Raw genomic sequence first — 8,616 nt, 5'->3', positions numbered from 1 at the left:
AAAAAAACGTCACGAAAAGAAAAAAAAACACGTTTTTGGAGGGGAAAAATGGAGATTTCAAGAATTTTGACCTTTTTGTGACGTTTAAAAAATGTCACAAAAGAGTGAGGCGCGTTTTTGGTGGGAAATGACAGAATGTTCCGGATTTTGAGTTTTCGTGACATTTTTTCTAACCATCACCAAAAAGTCAAAAGTAAGTACATTTTCATGACGTTTATTAAACGTCACAAAATGTAGAGATGCGTTTTTGGAGGGAAAAGATTGTATTCTTCGAATATTCAACTTTTCTGTGACATTTTTTGAACGTCACGAAAAGCTTTTTCATGACATTTTATTAAATGTTACGAAAGAACAGTGAGGAAGTTGGCGGGAAAATCAGATTTCTGTCTTTTTCCGACGTCTAAAAAACGTCATGAAAAGTTGGAAATATAACCTTATCGTGACATTTAAGACACGTCATGAAAAGGTGAGGCTTTTGTGGAAAGTGGGAAACATATATCTTTAGTGACGTTTAAAAAACATCATGAAAGAGTGTGCAACAAATTTATAATGATTTGTCACATTTTTAAAGCATCATGAAATGGTGAGCGGTGTTTTTTAGCAAGAAAATGTATTTATATTCGTGCACACGAGTTTTTTTCCACAGGCACGAACGGGAGAGGGCATCCTCACTCCCACCCCATACCATTTCCATCTATACTCTATATAGAATTCTATTTCTGTAACATATATTTTCAATTTTTTAACTTTTAGAAACATAAAATGAAAAATAGTTATTAAACATATACAAATTATGATTTTTAAAACAGAAAAACCACGGACCCAAAAGGAGAAATCATTATCAAACAGATCCTTAAATTTATAGATTTTAGAAAATAGGTTTAAGTCAAAATATTATTTAAATATTAACTTACACACCATTGCAAATCTTATTTTTTACTTTTTAATTTTATCTATATATTTTAATACAAAAAATGTTCATAGATTTTTTTTTCTTCCATCGAAAAAGATTTAATTAATGCTGATAATTTCAATACGAAGGATTGCAATTTGAAATTACAAATTATTTTTTTCAAATTTAATTACAAAGCATAGAAAAAGAATAGAGAAAAAAGGTAAATTAACTTAAAGATTTTGGTAAATACGTGGGGAGATGGTGTTTTAAAAATAATCCTGAAATCCATTTCTCTTTCCCATTCATTCCCACCCCCCAAATCAATTTTTCATCACCATTCCCCAAGCACAACCGCTCCTCGCCATTCGTCTTTCCGTAGTCCTACACTGCCGCCGCCATCCGTCGTCTGTCGTCCATGGCTGCCGCTCTTCGCCCTCCACCATTCTGCCTCACTCGCGCCCACCCTCCAAATCGACTTTCCTCTCCCTACTATCATCATTCCTCGTTCGTTGCTTGCCATCCGTCGTCTGTGGCCGCCGCTCCTTGCCGTCAGTCGCTCGTGAGGTAAATATTTTCTTTAAACATTTTTCCTCCTACTTTCGTACTTGAAACCGGGTTAGTTAATTTCTTATGCTTCTCTCTAGGGTTTGAGTGAGAAATAGGAAGGGGAAATTTTGTTGGATTTGAAATTACATATACGTGGGGTGGGGGATTCGGTGGAAGTCAGTTGTTTCACTATTTTGTAGACTCCGACTCTCTCCTTCTCTGGCTCACCAGTGGACCCGGTTGCTCTGCTCTTTCTAAATTTGCGTTTGAAATTGGTAATTATTCATTTCATCATAAATATTTTATTTGATTGTTTAATGCTTTGTCCCATTGCATTTAGTTTCTATTTAGTTTCATCAACAAATTTCTATCTCCATTTGACTCTTCCGTGCTTTGCCCCATTGATTGATTGACAACTTTGATTGCAATGATTTTTGTATTGTATTTATTAAAAGGTCTTATATGTTTTAAAAAAGAGTTATACAATGCTGCCCAACTCTTGAGATTTTGACACAGGGGAGTTGAGACTCTAAAGAGGGAGAGACAAAAACTTTTTCTTTTTTTAAACACATTTGAAAACCTACAAAATGGGCAATTAGTAGGCAAGTTTTATCGTTAAGAAGATTACTTTTTAACTTCTTCATGGTATCTCATCCATTGTTAGACTAACTTTTATGGTTGTAAATAATCCTTCGTGTACCTTCTTCACAAAATGAAAGCAAGTGCACAAGAAGGTAATTGATGTAGACTTTTGATTAATCATGTTAAAGTCTTTTACTCTGAACATTTAATTGATGACTATAATTTAGTAATTATGAAGCATATTTGCATTGGTTTGAGACCATAAAGTGTAATTTATTGGTAAGCCTATTAGTTGTATGCATATTGTAGGTGTAACAGTTAGTTTTTCATTGCTAACTTGGAATCTAGAGATACCCATAGTTTTAACTATTATACAAACCTTCGTATTTAAACTCTTCCTAGTTCTTCCAACTTGATTAATTAATTTTATTTTATTTTCTTTCCTAAATAGGAAGTTGAGTGGTTAATTAAAGACTAGAGAAGCTGTCAAGATGTGTCCCTATTAAATTCATAGTTAATTTTGTGTGAGAAAATTCAAAAAAATTGTGCAGCTTTGGATAATAATGCAATGGTTCTTGAGAAGATCTCAAGCCTGGAAACTTTAACCAAGTTCACATGCGCTCCAATTTTTGAGGAAGGTACGAATTCTTTCTATTGACATGGTTTTCATGAAACTGGATTAATCACTATTCCTAATTTTTTAATGTTATAGAAAATAACTTGTGACTTGTCTGAGGTTTGTTTTTTAATTATTTTGATCAATCTTGAGCTGAATCTTCTTCACTTCGTGGTGCGTTCCGACTTTCATTGTTGCTTGTATTTAAGGTACGTTGTGAACTAATTTGTATTGGTTGTTGATTTGATTAATTGTTTCTGTAAATATGAAATATTCAATGAAACCTAACTTATTTATGGTTGGTGCGTCGATAAGTGACTTATTAATTTATTTGTTATATAAGTAAAGTTGTTATGTTAGTGTGTTGGATTTAATTAGTTGTTCTTTTGTTATGAGTATAATGCCTTTTTGGAATTTTAAAAAGTTCTACCTTTACTTTCGTTTCAGTATGAGTGATTGATCTTAAAAACTATGCTTGTTTTTTTAGTATGATTTTAGTTTGTTTTTTATTATAATTATTGTTATATTTTCTTTTCGGGTTCTTCTAATTTGGCTGCTATGAAACTTTTCCAAGTATAATAGAATTCATAAAGCAAGGGACAAGAAGCTTTTAGCTAAGTTTATTTTGAGAAATGATTATTTGTTTCTTGATTTTATTTATCTTTTGCATGCTTGTTTCGTGTAGCTGTTCAATAGTTCTTCAAATTATTTTCATACGTTTTTTAATGATTTCATGTGAAACGTGATTTTTTATCACCTTGTTCTATATGTTGGAAGAAGAGGTTTGTTTGTCTTCTTTGCTCTTCCTTATATATTTAATTTCTACTTTTACTTGCTTTTTTCCATGTCATTTGTATGTTATACTGGTTGTCTTGTTTTATGTGGCTACTTTAATAATTCTTGATGTTGGTGGGAAGTACTTCAGTGGTTGTTTTACGTGTTAATTGAAAAAAAAATCGTGTACTTTTTCGGTTTGAATTTCGAAGTCTGGCTAATTGGTACATTTAATTGGATTTAGTTGAAATAAACTTGGTCACCATGTTCATGGCTTACGTGGCAATCAACATTTTCATGGGTTTAAAGGAGGGTACTCATCAATTATTTCCTTTGAAATGAACTTGGTTTTGGTACTTCCTGTTAACAGGAGGGCTTGTAGGTTATTTATCATATTATTGTTGGATAACATCTCTTTGATAGAAGATCCAATATTTTAATCTCTATTCTACCAGCAAGCAAATATCCTGTCTTACTTGTAGTAGTGAATTCTTGGAGCGTTACCAAAATAGTTGAGATTTATTTCTGTCTCCTCCAGAAAGAAAGGAAAACACTTGACGGAGAGTTGGCTCTTGCAAAAGTAACAACCAATAGAGTAGCTGTACTTGTAGCAAATGAATGGATTTTCTGTTTGTTGTTGGAAAATTGTTTTCCTATTTTGATTAATTTTGATACTTAGTTTTATCTTTTCATGTCTTATTATGTTTATGTTCAGCTGTATGTAAGATACTTGTCCACGAGAGAGAGTCTTTTGCTTTGAGCAGGGAATATCTCATTCAACAATTGGCATTATATGAGGAGAATACATGGGTTGCAACTACAAATTCGGTATAATCCTCATGAGGTTGATGAGTTAGCATGTGCGGTTTTAGGATATTTTAGCAGAGGTCATGCTAAAATTTTGACATTTTTTGTTTGAGTTATGTTTGATTAATTAGAATTGAATCTTTATTGTCTATTGTGTTATGTAAAAGAATGTTGTTGTTTATAAGTACCCATGTTTTTTTGTTTGAGTTATGTTTGATGAATGAGTAGTAAATCCTTACTGTCTATTGTGTTATGTAAAAGAATGTTGTTTTTTATAAGTACCCATGTTTTTTTGTTTGAGTTATGTTTGATGAATGAGTAGTAAATCCTTATTGTACTTTATTGAGTTGTGTATAGAGAAGACTATCATTTGTTGTTTATAAATACACGTGTTTATACTATAAATAGGTAGTGAGCTTGTTATGTAGTCTATTTTTATTTTATAATGTTGGATATATTTTCTACCAATGTTGTATTAAATTATGTTAGCATCATTTTGAATCTATTTTTCTCTGTTTATTTCTTATTATTTTTACTTTTACAGAGCTTGCTTCAAAAATGGAAGAAACACCACATGATTGCCCTTGAATTTTTAACCTACTAAGTTGCTGGACTATTACCCATCAAAAGTGTAAGATTCTACTTATTGCTTTGATTTTAAAGTGTCTATTGCCAGATGTTATCTTAAATTATAGAACACAAATATTGTGAAATATATGTGGGCACGTACTATAGTGAATAAGTAGTCACTCTCTCTTTATTTATGATATGGACTTTACAAGTTTCGAAATCTATCATGCTATTCAAAATATGGAAGTTCTGATGTTGTTAAACATAATCAAATTTGTATTGAAATCTTTTATATGTAACTTATACTTATGTTATTTTTTGAATCTTCTACATATAGTATCCTCATCAAGCGGGGTCTATAAAGTGCGAGTACTATGTGCAAAAGTATATACGAGAAATAGTGCAGAACTCTAGTACTCTCATATACGAGAGATAGGCCTACTTATAGATTCGTTCATTTTGTTTATTTGATGTAATTTAGGTCAACTTACTTTTTGTAGTAGTATTAGTATAATCAAAATACTTTTTTGTTTATGTTATCCTCTGGATCCTTTGCCTTTTAAGTTATGTTTCTTAGTTTCTATCATTTAGTTAGTAATATGAAAACTTAGCTATTACCGCTTCTTCTGTTGGGATCTTTGTTTGGTCGTTATGTTGGTTTTTTTATCAGATTATGGAGTAAGTTGATAAGGAAGTCTATGAATGTTGATTATTTGTAGTGTTGTAGAAGATTAATGTACGTTTTCAATCATTGTGATACTTGTTTAAATTTTTAAATATTATGCGATATTATTAAAGGATGTAGGTTGGTTTTTGTTTAACAATTTTGTTCTGTTGTAATCTGTATTTGCAAATATTACTATTGTGATAGGCTCCTACTGTGTTTATTTAAGAATGTTATTTGCAAAAATCACGATCCTTTGCAATTTTTAATAGATAGGCACGTTCTTTTAGAAGTGACTTTCTTCCCTTATCTATGTTTCGTTATTCATTTATCTAACTTGGGTATTGTTTTTTCCATTAGGAGTTTCACGACCCCAAAGAAGTCGACAATTAGGAATGCAACTAATTGATGGATGAGCTTCCTTGTTGGGGTTGGTGTGTGGAGAACATGTTTAATTCTGTAATTCTGTAATTTGTGTTTGAGAATACTAATATATTCTAAATTAATATATTAGCTTCCTTTTTCATGTTTACTATATTTCAACTTTGTTATCTAAATTAATATATTTGCGTGTTCGATCGACAATTTGATTATATGATATTTCTATTACGCGACATCTGCAAGCAAAATCAAATATATTTTTTGTGTATCGTCACAAAATAAAATCATTCATGACGTTTTTAAAACGTCACAAAAATGTGTCTAAGATGATAATTGAACGTCATGAAATATTTTTTTCGTGACGTTTAAAAAATGTCATAAAAGGATGTCACATGACCTTTCCTCGCTACTCAAGGTTTTTCCGTGACGTTGTATAACCTTCACGAAATCAAATTCCGTCACTGTTACTCATTTACGGTGACTTTTTTTAAACGTCACGAAAAGTCTTAATCGTGACATTCTTAAAACGTTACGAAATCATTTTTCATGACGTTTAACAAACGTTGTGGAAGACTATGTTTTGCATGACGATCTTTAACTGTCACGTGTGCTAATTTTTGTGACGTTTTTTAAACGTCACGTATACCTTTCGTGATGGGCATATACGTGACGGCTTAAAAACCTCACGAAATATTTTTGTGACGTTTAAAAAACGTCACAATAAATCGAATTTCTACTAGTGTCGGTGACATAGATGGATTTCGACGAGCAATAACAACTATTTTCGGTAGCACTCAAACCTCTACGACATTCCAGCAACGACGCAACGCAAACGACACTACAGCTCCGATGCAGCAACAGATCCTGACCGGCGACAATTCCTGCAGCAACAACTCTGCAACGATGCAGACTGATTTCGGCGATCGACGAACTCTAGCGATGTTTCAACAGACCCGTCCAAATCTGCACCTCCATTACCCCAACAGCAGTTATGAATCTGACGGTGTCCAGCAACATTCCAATAGCTTCCAGCCTGCAGCAATACTCCAACAGTGGCGGGATGACAGTAGCAATTTTGGTGACCCATCACGTTCTAATGACCTCCATTAAAACCACCTAAGTGAGAAAATGTGGTTTAGGAATATTTATATTGAATGTATGTAGTGTACAATCTTTAATGTATAATTCTTTCATTAATTCTCTCGAATGTAAACTTTAATTCAAGGGCTTGTGAGCTTGTTCTTAAATTAATGAGGTCGATGTCTTCTGCTTTTTGCATGTTGAAGGATCTTTGAAGTCTTCCGGTTTGAGCTTATTGAAGACTTCGATTTGTTGATGAAGTTCTTTAGCTTGTAGCTTGATGAAGACTTTGTAAAGTCTTCGACTTTGAGCTTATTAAAGAATCTTTGAAAGTCTTCGGCTTTGCGCTTGTGAAGTTCTTTAGCTTTACAGCTTGTAGCTTGTGAAGTTCTTCGGCTTCGTAGTTTGTTGAAGTTCTTCGGCTTCGTAGTTTGTTGAAGTTCTTCGGCTTATAGCTTGTGGAGTTATTCGGCTTTGAAACTTGATGCTTGGCGAAGTTTGTGGCTTGATAAAGTCTTCAACTTGCTTGACCAAATCCACTGCTAGATGAAATACTTCGACTTGTGAGGTCTTCGACTTGTGAAGTATTTGGCTTACTTGTATTATTTTACCAAGATATTTTGAAATGGATTTGCTATTGGGATGAAATCTCTCCAAATCTCTTAATTTTTGGAATTCAAACAGATTTTGGGGCCTACGTCTTCACAATTTTTGGAGTCAAATTTCCCACTCATAACTTTAATTTGGACGGGAAAGTTTTAATAAAGGTATGACAACAAAAATTTTTTGGTATGTCATCATTTTTTTTAGTACAACATGTGGAGGTGGGGATCGAACTCACAATCTCTTGGTTGGAAATATATGCTAATTACTACTAAGCTATGCTCGCTTTGGCTTATGTCATCATTATTTAATTGGGAAACGATTTTTTAAAAAAAAATCAAACTTTACCATATATCAATTTCCTTCATAATGCAGATTTCTCCGCAATTTGTATGAACTGAAACACAAGCACTATTTCACCAAAAGGTAGGTATATGGAATTCTTCACTTCAATCTTCCTTTCCTTATTCCTCTTTTTGTTTTTTGTTTTTTTGTTTTTTTTTTCTTTCTTTTACTATTTGGCTTCTTGCATTCTCTTTTTTTGTTGTTGGGTAGTATTGCATCATCGTTGAGGCCATAACCTTCTTTTGTTGTCTCATTTGTATTTTCAGTAAGAATCCATATAAGACTTTCCTCTTTTTTTTTTTTTTTTAGAGAAACTTCATATTCTTGCACTCACATATTTCCTTCCTTTATGCAGCTTTGCATAATCATTGTGGGCGTAATCTTCCTCTGTTGGTCTTATTTGAAATGGTTGTAGTAGAGGTAATGTGTAAAAGTCCATTTTTCTCTCTCTGTTTTTTTTACTATGTACTGCTGCATATGACAAAATGTTTCTTTTTTCCTTTTAGCCTATTGTGTACTATACAGTATAGTGATTTTTTGTCCTAAAGTAAACTAAGCAAGTGGCAACGGCTGCACTACAAGCAGCAGCCGCCGCCAATTTTAGGGGTTTTTTTTTTAAAGGTGGCGACTGCAACATCCAGCTGCCTTCATTGAGGGCTCCACACGATTTCATAAATGGCCCATTTTTTCTTTATTTTTTAAATACTGTTCTATCTTTTTTTTTTAATTTGAATACACCAACAATAATTTTAA

This window comes from Momordica charantia (genome assembly GCF_013281855.1).
Source record: "Momordica charantia cultivar OHB3-1 chromosome 6 unlocalized genomic scaffold, Mcharantia_2.0 BLBB01000006.1, whole genome shotgun sequence".
NCBI classification, from domain to species: Eukaryota; Viridiplantae; Streptophyta; class Magnoliopsida; order Cucurbitales; family Cucurbitaceae; genus Momordica; species Momordica charantia.
This window is presented reverse-complemented; position numbering follows the sequence as displayed.